This window comes from Canis lupus, chromosome 11 (assembly GCF_048164855.1).
Source record: "Canis lupus baileyi chromosome 11, mCanLup2.hap1, whole genome shotgun sequence".
Taxonomy (NCBI): Eukaryota; Metazoa; Chordata; class Mammalia; order Carnivora; family Canidae; genus Canis; species Canis lupus.
In genome coordinates, this window is record NC_132848.1 from 41,146,837 (window position 1) to 41,161,219 (window position 14,383).

A 14,383-nucleotide genomic window follows, 5' to 3' on the forward strand; every position below is an offset into this window, starting at 1 on the left:
TATTCTGAACTATTTATAGATAAAATTATACAATGTCTGGGATTTGCCTTCAAATAATCCAGCACAGGTTGAGGGGTGGTGAGTGAGTGGGGAACAGATGTTGGTCTTGTGTAAATAATCATTGAGGCTGGGTGATGTGTATATTGGGGGCTCATCACATTATTTTTTCTACTTTTGTATGTATTTAAATATTTCCATAAGAAAAAGTGAAATTTATAAAAAGAAAAGAAAAGAAACATTCTCCTACAAATATTCTTCTATCCACTGTCAGCAAGGCAGATGCACTGCAAGTTTGTTCTTTTTCTTAATAGCATTTGCAGATCTGAATTTATGAACTGACTGGCATAGAAAGGGTGCAGCTCTTCGAATAGTTTTTTCTTTGTGTGACTTACTCGCTTTGTATGTAGATCTCATCGTTTTTTACCCTTCTCTTCACGTGTAGATTTATTCATTTACGAAATAAATATTTGCTGAGTCTCTCCTGTGTTCCAGTTAAATACTAATCACTGGGCATATAGTAGTGAGCTAAATAGGCAAGGGCTGAGCCCTCTTAAAATCTACTACAGTCCCAAACCTAAACAATGAGTGGGTGAAGAGTGCATAGCAGGGTCCCGTGTGGTGCTGGGAAGTTCCAATTTCAACAGTCTCCCAAAACAGTCCCATGATTCGTCTTCCTACCTGTAGCCCTATCTCAACTCAAATACCAGATAGAAATTGTCAATCAGGCCTGAGTTTCCAACATCACGTATCTATTGAGGATTAGAGAGTAGATGATATAAAGAAGTCCTCTACAGTTTGTCCGGAATTAGATGTTTCCTCATTATAATCCCTCACCATAGGCTAGAGGTTAACTCCTATAACGTAAGGAAAGGGTTTTTTTCATTATTATTATTTTTTCCCCTAGGCTAGGATATTATAGTAAATTTTTTTGATGAGTACATAAGTTTCTCTCTGCTCTTTTTCTCCCCACCTGGTCACCATCCCTCCCCATGTGGAGTGATCTGTCAGAAAGTTTTGGTAGGAAACTCTTGTGAATTGGGGAGATAAGGATCTTCAGATACAGAAACCATAGGAGTTATGAGGGTCAGCAGTGATGAGAGTGAAGGGAGCCCATCAACAGCAAAAGATCAAACCTCCATCCTGTTTCTCTTCTCTCCACATTCCTCCCTTCCCTGTCCCCAAATATCCAAAGGTCCCCATTTATGAGCCTTTCTGTGACTAAGGCTTGAGATGTATGGGCAGTTGTCCTAAAAAAAGTCAGGCGTTCCATGGATTAAATAGAAGAAGTAACTCTTGGAGGGTTTTCTGTTTCAAAACTTTTCCAGCCCTCTGATAGGTCTCTAGGGAGCCTGTCTGGGGATAACTTGGAATCTCATGAGCATGCTAATGACCCAACTGATTTGTCACACACCTACTCTAGACACATCCTACTCCAGGATGATTTTCACCACTGCACAGATTTAATTTTTATTCGTGGTTGCACATTATGTTGTTTAAACTTTTATTTGGCCACTTGACTAGAAAGAGAGGCATAATGGACGTTGACATTGCAAAATAGTTACTAATAAGCATAAAATGGCAAGGGGCCTGCAAATTCTCTTAATACGACTTATAGAATGTCTCATACGACACACAACTATGTCACTGGCACTTCAAAATTCAATGTTAAAAAGATAAAATATATCCAATTTGGCTTTTAATTTATTGAGAATAAAAAATGTGAAATTATTTATATAGTCAAAGTGTTGTTTGCCATGTTTCTACAAATATTAGTGTGAGATGTTCTTTATCTTGTCATGGATAGACAAGAAAGTGCAAGTGATAAACACGAACCAGTTAATTTTTAAGAGCAACATGCAAGATTTTTAAATATTGGGCCATGGGATAGATTTTTAGTCCATTTGACACCATAATGTGTTGTTAAATTTCAATCTATATTTAAATATACATTCAGTCTCCAGGAATGAGAAAATACATCATTTGAAAATTAATTCATCAGTCAGTTCCTAAATTGGTAAAGTGAAACATCCTGTCATTCGCATCTTGATAAACCTATGTAATAATGTATAAAATGTAATATGTTTCATAGGTAATAAGATTTAAAGATTGTAACATATGAACCCTAAGATCACACTGATATAAAATTTTTTTAACTGGAAAATCACAAGACAGTGAAATTATTTGGAAAAATATTTCCAGGATATAAGGGATTATATATCACTATTAAAGGAGTTTGTAGGAAAAAGGAAAAAGGCAAGAACCACTGCTTGGTAGGAGCCCCACCAAATGCCCCCTCTTTGAATGTCCTTGTGCTACTACCCTTTGAGATTTTTCCTTGGGGTCTGGAGATTCTCTGCGAAGCATCAATACTCCACAGCCAGAATCGATTGATTGCCAGTGAATTAACAGCTGCTCCTTGGAGCTGGCTTTCTGGCCCCCTCCCAGCTCAAGGAATGGCTGAGCAGAAACTATCCTCCTCTGGGATTCCAGGAAGGATGTAGGGCACGTGTAGGGCTCTGATGACCTGGTCAGCTTTGTGGGGAGTGTGCTTTCCACCCTGATCAGCCCAAAGGTCAAGCAGGACCATCAATTTGCAAAAAGGAATCAAGAATGATTTTCTCTGGTGGTGAAAAATCACCCAGATGGGTGTGTGATGACGCATCTCCTTCAAAATGCATAAAGTGACATTAGTCACTGGGAAGAACTGGGAGGTCCAGAGTCTACAGTTTGGGTAACGGGACCAGGTACTAAATGTACTATGTGATATGTTGACATGAGGGGAGGGGAGGTGAAGGGTCTCTGGGGGCTGTGTATAGTACTTGCCTGTCAATGTAAAATCATGTAAAAATGTACGGTTAAAAAATTGGGATCCCTGGGTGGCGCAGCGGTTTGGTGCCTGCCTTTGGCCCAGGGCGCGACCCTAGAGACCCGGGATCGAATCCCATGTCGGGCTCCCTGCAGGGAGCCTGCTTCTCCCTCTGCCTGTGTCTCTGCCTCTCTCTCTCTCTCTCTCTCTCTCTCTCTCTCTGTGACTATCATAAATTTAAAAAAAAATTAACAAAGTGCTGAAAAGATCCCTTTTACGAGAGGCCCAAAATCTCAGAGAGATTCTGATGCCGCACGGAGAGTGTCTGTTTGCCCAGCTCAAACACAGCACCTCACCTGAAAAATATTTTGAGAAGAAGTGCCTCGAACAATGCATTTCAGATGCCGAGCACACACAGTTTATTCTTCTGGAGCGTTCTCCGTCCTGCAGATCAGTTTGAGTGTCCTATTGTAGTCTCTTTGCACCTGGAGCTGGGGAGGCAGGGCCCTGCTCAGGCGTTTCCATCCTCATAATGCTCCCATCCTGGCCACCCATTGAATCGGCCCCTACTGCATTTCACACTTGGATTAACTCAATCATGCAAATTATGTCAAGCCTAAAAGAAATCAGGCTGTGGGCAAATAAGAAATGTTAATAAAAATTGAAAATACGGCTCACAGCCGTGATGCTCCTTTATGGCCCTGCTCTCCCCAGGCCTTCAGTGTGCAGGCTCTGTCTGGCAGGAAAAGAGAGGGGCAGACAGGGTATAATGTAAATAAAAACCACAGGGCTAATGGGATGCCCACATCTTGATTCACCTCTTTGGGTGGAATAACCTGGTTCTGACAAGATTAGCAGGATAAAGTTGCGTCCACCAAGCATTGCCTGAAATATCTTCATTTGCTCTTACCAAGCAGATTGCCAGAGGATATTCTGGAGGTTTCCTGACATCCTTCTTGTATAAACGGCCTCATGTCCTGGCCTGGGTTTCTGCTCTGATGTCCTTCCTGTAGATACTGTATCACCCTGCCCAGTGGTAATTGTCCCTTCCAAGGGCCAGGCTGAAACAGAATCTCAGTTCAGAAGGCCTTCCTGGTGGCTTTTTCTGCTGTGTCCTGTTCTGCTGGCTCCCATGAGTCACAAACCCACTGGTGTACGTTGTACTCTTTTGTGTATGGGAGGCTCCTTTCTGCCTGGCAGGCAGGTCCCCTGATGGAAGAGCCATGCCCTCTGGATGTCTCCCCCCAGATCTGGTCCTGTGGTTTTGACTCGCCATTGTGGGTGTTGGGTAACTATTTTAAAAAGATTTACTTAGTGTTTAGGTTACAGACAAAGGAGGTACCACAATGAAAGTTGTCATTAGAACTTCTGACTTCTATCTCTGACCTGCTTCTCGCTCAGACAATTTGGTTTCAATTCTCTATTGGCAGAGAACCTTAGCCAAAAAGACGGACCCACCATGTACATTTCTAAACAAAAGCCAAATTTAAAGGGACCAGGAACACACAAGGAGCTGCTGGGCCCTACTGGAAACCCTTGAGCACACGATTCCAGCTTGTCCTTGGCTCCCAGGGGGTGAACCCAAATGAGTAGCAGGTGCTAGGTTTGACCCCCTGCTCCCTCCGGAATTCTTGCTCTGTTTAGCCCTGAGCCCCCTTCAGGGGCTTCATCTACTTTGCTTTAAAGCTATTGACTTAAGATTGCCTGCACAGAAAACTTCCTGTATCCACGAACATGGATTAGATTTAAGTTTATTGAATGCAGAAACTACATTTACAACTTTTCTGTATAGGTCACAGCACTTAATTCAGACTGTAGTTCAAAATTATTAGCTTCATAATCATCCCAACCAGTAGAATAAGGTGCCCTGGCAGGACCTTTCTCCAAACTCACCCTTATTCCACATCACCTGCTCCTCCTGCCACGTTGTGTGGGGGAGGCGCAATTGAGCACAAAGGATGCTGTCCATGCTAATGATGATGGTGTCACTGTTGATCATTTCAGGGACAACTTTTACTGAGTGCTTAGATGAGCCAGGTGTTGTGTTTAAGGGACACAAACTCATTATCTCATTTATTTTTTTCCTTTGGAAAACTTCTGGGGCAGATGCTCGATGATGGTCCTTAAGTATCTTTACACACGAGGGATCTGAGGCTTTGGGAGATTCAGAGCCCGAACCCCAGATCAGCAGGAAAAGCAACATTTCTCCTGTTCCTGTGGTCTTTCTGAGTCTCCGGGTGCATCGGACACAGAGTGAAGGCCGTGAGACATATGTTTTCTTATAAATGAACGTTGTTCTCCAGAGAAGGACTGGACCGCTGCTGGTTCTTTCTTTTGGGTTGATGTAAACAGGTCTGGATTGACCAGTCTCACCTCCGTGTCCAGTGGGGAGGCTGATGCCTGCAGATTAGTTCATGGAAGACTGTACTTCAATGACCATATGCAGACAGAAGGAGCCTACAAAGTTCCCCCAAGGATCTTTCTCCCCAACCTGTGCTTTTTATAAAAGAGCCATAATGTTGGCCTTTATTCGGCATTCATCTTTACATTCCTGCTTCTCCTGGAGAAAGCTCTGTGACAAATATTGGTGAGAAAATGATCCACTATAATCATTTTTCTCTTAAGCCAGCTCACTCATACTTAATGTCCACCAAAGTAGGTGGAGTAAAAATAACCTCCCATTTTCTCCCCTTGGACGTGATTGGCATCTCTTTTTCTGTTCAAAATTAGAGAGAGTACCAAGCTCAGCAGCGATTTTACTCCTAGCGGCTGGTTGGAACGCCACACACATACCCCTGACAGATACAACAGGGACTAATGAGCCATGGCCAGAAGTTTGATTTTTCTGTCAAGTGCTCCCATCCGTTTTTAATAAACAGAAGAACAACATAAACTCCATTGCCTGCTCTCCACAGCTTAAACCAAGCCGGTAGCTCCTGGTACCCTGAGTGTTGAGCTGAGTTATGATTCTAAACGACTGACAAATGCTTTTACGAGCCCCTTTGGTAGGCTACTCTGGCGACTGGGTTTGCTCCCCAGCTCCATCGCTCTGCCTCTCTTCAATATGGGCCGCTCAGTGCTTTGCCAGGGGAAACCGTCAAGTGTAATATCACATTTACAACTAAATGGCTTCAATTTATTGTCACTGGTGTAAAATGCCAACACACCCACTGTTTTCCCTTTAAGCCACGCTGTGTGCTCTTTTGCAGAAGGCTGTCTCCTGCAAAGACTGGCAGTCGAGCCAAGGTACCAAGGTCTTAGCATAGCAGATGGTGAGAACCAGGTAGGGTCGCAGAAGGACACCTGCCATCGCGGCACTGGTCGGTCCTCCGTCCTGATGAAGCTATATTCTTTCCATGAAATTTCTATCTTTACCAAAACACTCATCGCCAGAACCTACTTTGTCCACATTCACTGGAAAATTGCATTGCTCAAAATAAATAAATAAATAAATAAATAAATAAATAAATAAATAAATAAATCGAGAATATGAATGTCTTCTTTTCCTTTTGGTTTTGCAAAACAAAGTGGCATTTATGTGGGACATTTACTTCTTTATTCCCCAAGATAGTCGCTGCCTTAAACCAAACTGACCACAGGATGTCACCAGTGTTCCATGAAAATCCCCTCGAAAGGGCATTTACCTGGTAATGCAAAACTTGTTTCTTAAAGAAGAAAGGTCAGAGCGCAGACATGTGGTCACACCTACGATTTCAAATAAAATCTGGTTTTGCAGAGACGGCCCCAGCTTGAGCACGTACAATCGAAGCAGATCTGCACCGAAGTTGTCCTTGAAGAAAGAGGTGCCACTAAACTTAACAGCCCAGAGCTGCTATTTAATTGCCCCTGAAGAGAAGTCACCCTGAGGTGGAGTTAATAACCAATACCAGATCTTTTTTTTTTCCACTTTAATTTTCTTTGAAAGCTTCATGCTCAAGCAATGTGGTGACCAATATCTCATGGAATTATACGCTGCTCAAATACCTTCCTTGTACCAATGTATTTAGCAAATCCCAAAATGAGAGTCTAAACAGATAAAAGGCACATGACCAGACATCTAAACCTATTGAGGGAAAGAGATTTAAAAAGAGAAATTAGTTACATAATGAGCTCCTCCTCTCTTTCACTATGACAGGGGTCACACAGCCATGGTGCAAAAGGGCAGGGGTGGAGGAGATGTTTAAGGGGTCATGCCCAGGGGAGAACGCGATGGGAAGCTGAGGGCCCACCAGTCACCCAAAATTAGAGAGACAAAGTTTGAGACTGTGTAAAACATTTCTCCCGTCTCTTCATAAATTGATAGGCTGGGGTTTTCTATAAAAAAAAAAAAAAAAACCAACAAACCAGAGTGACTTTTCAAAGTTCTCTCTAAAAAAACACAGGAGTCAAGCCAGGCCAAGAGCAAGGCAGCTTGTCAGCTTCCTTCTTGGCCTGGATGAACCCAGTTCCAGAAGATTCCTGTTGGTTTATGTTACCAGAGCTTCATGGGTCGAGACAACAAGTGTATTGCCTTTATCAATTCCCCTGGAGTTATCAGAGTCCTCATTTTTGCTTGATTGTAGCATGTCTGCTGACTGTGGAAGCCTATTCTTTATAGGCAGTCAGAGAGCCCATGCTGGTTCATCTTCAGAAGAGCGTATTGGGAAGGAGTCTGAACCAAGGCTGTTTGCCTGTTTTTTCACCCGTCAGTCCATGTATACAAATCTGAACACTCTGTTATTTATAAAAACTTCACATAAGCAACGCTTTTATTGGTATGGTTGCTGATATGTGCTGAGCTGACCCATCCCGTATGTTGAATTTCTAACCTCCAGTGTCTTAGACTAGTACCGTATTTGGAGATAAGGTCTTTAAGGAGGGAATTAAGTTCAAATGAGGTCATATGGGTAGGCCCTAATCCACTCATATGACCAGCGTCCTCATATGAAGAGATTAGGATGCAGACCCACACAGCATGAGGGAAAACCACGCGAAGACACAGGGAGAAAAGGTGGCCACCCACAAGCCGAGGAGAGAGGCCTCAGAAGAGACCAACCCTACCCACACCTTGAGCTCCAACTTCCAACCTCCAGGTTTGTAGGAAAACAAATTTCTGTTGTTGAAGGCACCCAATCTGGGCTACTTTGTTCTGGAAGCCCTAGGGAACTAGCACAGAGGCAAAAAGATCTCAGCTTGGTAATACAAATTCTGTAATACTAATCACATGCTCTTTGGTTAAACACAGCTCCTGTCTTAATAGTAATGGGTGACACCAGCTGAGAACTCGCTGAGTGTGAGTGTGCTCGGTGGTGGGAGACTCAGCCCACAACACTAGTGAACCCCTAAGTCACATGGAATCAGACAACTGTGGGGCTGGCTGGGCCTCATAAACCCTCTGGCTCATCCAATTTAACTCACGGCTCTGCTATACTCAGAGCAGTCTGGACGGATGGAGCAGGTGAGTGTCTTTCCCCCCACCCCCGCCCCCCGGAGATGGGGTTCCCCGCTGCACCCGTGCCCTCGGCTGTGCACCCGGCACAGCCAACACCAGGTGCTCCTCAGAAGTGTGGGAACTCCTTCAGCTGTGTGGAAACCGCCACATGCACTTTGAACTTGAGTTAGTAACTTGCTGCATTTATGCTGTTAGTGGCTGGACCAACCCAGAGGCTAGCTTGGCTCAGCCTAGTGTTCTTTCCACTACAACACGCTGCCTCATACAAATTCCTGGTTTATTAAAAAACAAATAAGTAAAAGAAGAAGAAGAAAGAAAGAAAGAGAAAAAGAAAAAGAAAAAGAAAAAGAAAAAGAAAAAGAAAAAAAAAACATAAGCTGGCAGAGAATCGTTCTCACCACAGAGGCTCCTTTCAATGGGAAGTTCCCCTCATGTACTGGAAAGATGATCGGCTTTATAGAAATTCAGTCTCCCACTCTTTAAAACTCACCTATTTTGTAAAGTCGCAGGGAGCACACAGGGACTCAGAACATACCAAGTGGAATCAAAACTCAAGTGCAAACCCCAGGGAGGGTTAGCAAAGGGAAGGGGTCACGGGCAGGCGAGGAAGGGATGCCCTTCACTGCCCTTGAATTCAAAGTGAGCTCTGTGGGCCGCAAGCTCCGTGCGCCAGGCTCCACGCGCATTTTGCCGCTGGTTGCTTTTCACAGCAAGAGCCATGTTCATCCCCACTTCACAGGTCAAGAAACTGAGGCACAGAAAGATGCAATGACTTGCTCGACGTCATGTTCCTCACTGGCCCAAACTGCCACCAGCATCGCAAGGAAGCAGGGACTTTAGCTTGAACCTGGACATTGGAAACTAAAAAAGAGCAGCGAGACTTTTCACTAGATTCAAAAATAGAGAACACATATTGACCTTCTGGTTTTGAAATTGTTTAATAACTGGAAACTCCCTTCAACCTGGAGTTTGGCACAGTTTTGAGGGGTCAGTTGAGAGGGATACCGGGCTTATTTTCAAAAGAGAGTCGCTACATTTTCGAGGCAAGGCTTTCCTATGAGATGATAGGAAACAGACACGAGGGAGGTGTAATTGGCACATTTTAGAGCTAACTTATGTGTAAAGGGAAATCTGAAGATAGCCCTTATAGTTTTGACAATTGTAGAATATTAAAAGCCTTCCTTTTTAAGGATTAGGGAAAATATTCAGGTCATTATTTGTTTAACTCAAGCGTTTAATTACGCGAATGTCTTCTTCAAAATACCCTCCTATGGTCTCAGAGGATATGTGTGAGTGTTCTGTGCCCTGTCTTCCTTACAATAATAATAAGCAAAAAGTAAATACAATTTGGTGTTTAAATAGCTTTCCTCTTTTCTTCGGCCACCCGGGTCTTCATTTCGTTTAATTAATCTGTTCACCGCTGGCGCGCACCAGCCCTCTGCGGCGCCCTGGGAGGCTTCGGGTCCACGCGCACGAGAAGGAGCGGCGCGGCCTGCGCCTGGATCGCGCGTGGGCCTGCGTGCACCGCGGCACCGCTCCTCCTCGCTGCCGAGAGAAGGGCTCCGGGAGCTGTCGGTGCCTTCTGTCTTGAGCGTCCACGGCGTGTTGCTTTCGGTGCCGGTGCCGGAGTCACTAGCTTAGAGCAAGCAAGTGATGCTCGCCCTCCCCAAGGCGCGATGCAGGGGACCCCCTGGAGGTCTGGCTCCTTTTTTGCACTTACTGGGTGTTAACTTCTGTAAGGGAATAGTTGTCCGGGCACTTGCCTGCTTTTCCGCATCGTATTTTTAATACACGGGGGATCTACCATTTCCTCCGTGTGTGTGTCTTCATTTCCCTCCGTGGCTGCCCCTCATCAGGGCATTCCTTGGCCATCCCCTGGTAGGAGAATGGTGGGGCGGGAGGTGGGGGGGCGGTGGAGGGTGGGGGGGGGCAGGCAGGAATGACTGCCTACCTTTGCTGCCTTTTCCAGGGTGATGCTCTGACTAATGAGCAGAGGCCACTAATGAAGAGCGAGGCTGGGTCTCTCCTTTTCCAGAGACTGAGCCCATTACCCTCTGGGTCCTCACTAGCCTGCGGGCACCCAGCCTGCTCCCCGAACGGATGACTTCTGGCTCACTGTGCCGCTCGCAGTCCCGGTGCCAGTGGCCGGGAATAACCTTGCTTTTGTGCGTATTTATTTTATTTCGAATTTCTCCACCCTGGTTCTTTCCACCTCCAACCACCCCCCCCACCCCCTTCACTGGCCCCATGTGGTGATGTTTCTTGAAATGTTAGATTCTTTCTTCCTCTGTCCCCCCTCCAGCTCTGGAAGCATTTTGTTTCTGTACTGCTTTGTGAAGCTGGTGCTGAGTCCAGATCCTTGGGGCTTTAAAGTTGAATTAATTATTAAACAGGAAGGGAGCGGTACTTTCAGCAGGCGCCAAGTAACTATACTTAAACTGCAACCTGGCACTGTTTTTCCCACCCTGGTGCTGTGGTTTGCTGAAGGCAACTGGAGATTTTTATTCTAGTTTTAATCAAGCATCTCTGTAAGTTTTCAGGCAGTTAAGATTTGGCAGCGAAGGGCTGGGAAGTCAGTCTTCATCACCTCCTGACCATTTTGGCCAAAAAAAAAAAAAAAATTTTTTTTTAAATTTTTTAAAAAATTAGAAGTACTTCCCCAGTTCATAAATCAACCTGGGATCACCGGTTCCCTACTGTTCTCCCTTCCTGAGAACAGGGTGGGCTTTTCTCTCAAATGCATGTGGGTGTGTGTCTTCTATTTGTATCAGCCGGCTCCGGGGCGAGGATGGTGATGCTCTCTGGATACAACCTGCAGAACCTTGGTCTTGTCGCCTCCTGGTTGTTAGATTAGCGGCTTCCCTTTGGGGGGCTAAGTTGATGATACCACCCCGGCTCCTGAAAACTGCTAATGACCACGATAGGTAGAATTTCCTCATTTCCTGAATCCAGGCATTCATATTTTGAGAAATCGCAACCCCTCGGAGAGGCTGGGCCCACCGGGCCGCGCTGGCCCCGGGCGTCCTGTCCCCGCACCGAGGGCCAGGCGGTGCCAGTGTTTCCCAGGGAAACCCAAGCCCCTATCAAAGGTATCAAAGTAAGGCCTGAAAGGGCCGGCGGCCCCCATGCGGGGCTCCCCTGTTGGATTTCCACGGGGCTCTGGCTTTCCGGGTCTCAGCCACCCGGCTTTCCACAGGAAGCTGGAGAGGAAGCGTGCTCAGGCTGCTCCATTAAGTCTCCCCTGTGGCTGAGCAGCTTGGCGGCGGGAGCAGGGGCGCGGGGGTGCAGCGGGGCGCGGAGGTGGGAGCGGGGGGCGTCCTCCGGGGAAAGGGAACAAAGATGTGGTTGACAATTTAGATTCAGGCCTGTGCGTTTGGAACAGGGCAGAAATCCAGCCAGCGCAGCACACACGAGCCTCCTGCTGTCCTGCCGGCCGGCCTGTGACACGAGGGCTGGGTCATGACCCCGCAAGGTACACCCTTCCCACCCTCACCGTGTGCGGGGAAGCTGTCACTTGTCACCGCGGGCACCCCTTCTGCAGGAGACCTGGGTGGAAACGAGGGACCGTCCGGGAGGCTTGCTAGCTAATATTCTTTTTAAATTCTTGTTTCCCTTTAGTGATAGATATATGTGTGCACGCACATATACACACACATATATTTATTTGGGCTGACAATTCTTATTTTTAAAAATACATAAAATTCCCACCTTCATGCACATGGATAATTTCCATCAGCCAGTAAGTTGAATAACGCTAAGCAAAAAGTGTGGTCCTGTGGCTCATTTAAAAAGACCGGTTAGAAGGAGCCAGAAAAATTCACACTCCCGAGAATTTCACTAAACTCCAGATTTCAACCACCTTCCCCAGATTTCCCTGAATCACCACCTTTCCCACCAGGCTGACCTTTTCCCACTGTGTCACGCTGTCCCCCTCACCCCGTGACAATGCTGTTTTCTGATGCCCGTTTTCACGTTTGGTCCAGGTATTTAGGATTCTACAATGGTCGCACTGTAATCATTGGGCTTCTGATTCCGGTAAGTAAGTAAGTTATTTATTTATTTATTTATTTATTTATTTATTTATTTATTTATTTATAAGATTTAATTTATTCATGAGAGACAGAGGGAAAGAGAGAGACAGACACAGGCAGAGGGGGAAGCAGGCTCCATGCAGGGAGCCTGACGTGGGACTTGATCCCCAGACTCCAGGATCACACCCTGGGCTGAAGGTGGTGCTAAACTGCTGAGCCACCCGGGCTGCCCCCGGTAAGTAATTTAAAAACTCAGATGAAAAATGACGTGTTCCTCATCGAGCAGTATTTGGAAGATACACTTATTAAATAGACGACTTTGTATAATTTCAACCTGTTCTTCATGTCCCATCCTCCCCCAGCCCAAAAATATATTAAAAGCTGGTTTTAAAATGAAATCAGATTTCTGATCTTTGACTAAACAAAGATCTTAGTCTTTTTGGTTTAAAAATGGGCTGTTACTCTGATCCCTCACCCATGGAGAGTTTGCAATACAATGATTTCAGAAATACTTTATTTAAAATAATCTCCGAGGGGCTGCCCGAAGTCTTCTAGGTTTAGATATCAGAGCACACTAGAAAAGTGAGTTCACTTAGTTGGAAAGGAAAAAAGGAAAACCGGCCAATCATAATAACAACACTGTAAATGAAAACAAACACAAAAAAGAATATGGGGAATATAAAATACACACGCATTGCTTTTTTTGACACTTTTATTCCCCCGAGCTTTCAAGATAACTCTAGAAATATTGTAAAGACCTAGAGTTTCCTGAAGACTTTCTCCCCTTGACTGCCAAAAAGAAATAGTTAAGGAAATGTGTATTTCTGTCTGATTTGTGCCAACTATGTTCCAAAAGAATAATGAGGCTATATTGTTGTTATGAGGAAGATTTACGTTAAAAGAGGTCTTCTGGGCAATTGTCACCCGTCGGTACTTGCTATTGGGGACCGCCAGTGCCGGCAGGGCGGCTGCCGTGCTGTGTGACAGGCTCCGATCCTCGGGTGAGTCCAGCCGCCTGCCGAGGTGTAGGCCATCTCTGCAGGTGTATGGGCCGCAGCCCTAGGCAAGCCTGTCCTTGCCTTCCCCCAGAGGTCTCCGAGCCCTTCTGCAGCCCAGCTGGTTCCAATTTGAGGCCTACACTCAGTGCTGGAGCTGTATTGAGTTTCTTCCCTGAAACCAACAAAACCTGCTTCAGCATTTTGCTTGGATTAAAATATTTGTCCCTTTTTTCACAGGGCAGAAGGAGGACTCCTGAAGCCTCCGAAGGAAGGAAATCATTACAGGGCCCTACAGAAGTAGGTCATGTGCTACAGCTGCTCATAGTTTAAGAGGAAGAAACATGGGACCTCAAACCTGGAACACAACTCTTTCAAAATGCTTGAGAGCAGCCCAAGAAAAACATCCTCCCGAGGCTTATCTAATAACCATGATCTATAATCGTCTCAATGTGTGCTTGCATTTCCTTCGGAGTTTGCACCTACTTCCCAGAGCTAACGAGATGCTGAAACAGAACACAGAAAAATTTAATGAAGGGGATTTAATAGTTTGTGTTAAAGCTAATATGGTCCATTAGGAGCTGTCATTTTTATAAACAATGAAGATATGTTACCCTCTCCTTTGGTGTAAAGTCATTCCATGCAGGACCTGTAAACATTCAGTAATGATCTGTAGAACTTGCATGAAAGACAATTAAGACACCACTTGAAAAGTCTCTTTTCCTCACATATTTGGTTTCTTGCTAAATAAACTCGTAAAGATCATACATGTGTCGGCGTATGCTCACGTCGTACAGAATAACACGTGTGCGCACTGCCTTAACACAAAAAATAGACATCTTATAAGTGAGTTTGGTTTCTATGAGCTCGGGAAATATCAGAGGCGATTAGTTAAATTAGGATCACAGTTTCTGTTCTTTGGTTGGTGCTATAATAATAGAACAACCGCTATGCTATGGTAGGGCAGGGAACATAAAATTAACAGTTCACAATGCCATTAAAGGCGCAATGACAACCTTTGAAAGTTGTAAATAAAACAGTTCCATAAAATCTATTTATTCCAAAGATAGTAGGTTCTGGTAGGATCCAAATAATACCTTTCGGAATTTATTTTTTAATT

At 45.0% G+C, this 14,383-nt stretch overlaps 1 long non-coding RNA gene across 3 annotated transcripts in view; it reads left to right on the forward strand.

Annotated features, from left to right (window-relative positions):
* Nucleotides 1–14,028, forward strand: part of LOC140643048 (uncharacterized) — a 72,160-nt gene extending 58,132 nt beyond the window's left edge. For 2 of the 3 annotated variants that reach the window (XR_012039434.1, XR_012039435.1), the window contains exons 4-5: nucleotides 11,620–11,709; nucleotides 12,221–12,285. This is a non-coding gene — a long non-coding RNA (uncharacterized lncRNA). Of the gene's footprint in view, nucleotides 1–11,619; nucleotides 11,710–12,220; nucleotides 12,286–13,503 lie in introns of those variants that run through there. The other variant, XR_012039436.1, reaches the window with a different exon arrangement.
* Nucleotides 14,029–14,383: the final 355 nt, after the last annotated feature.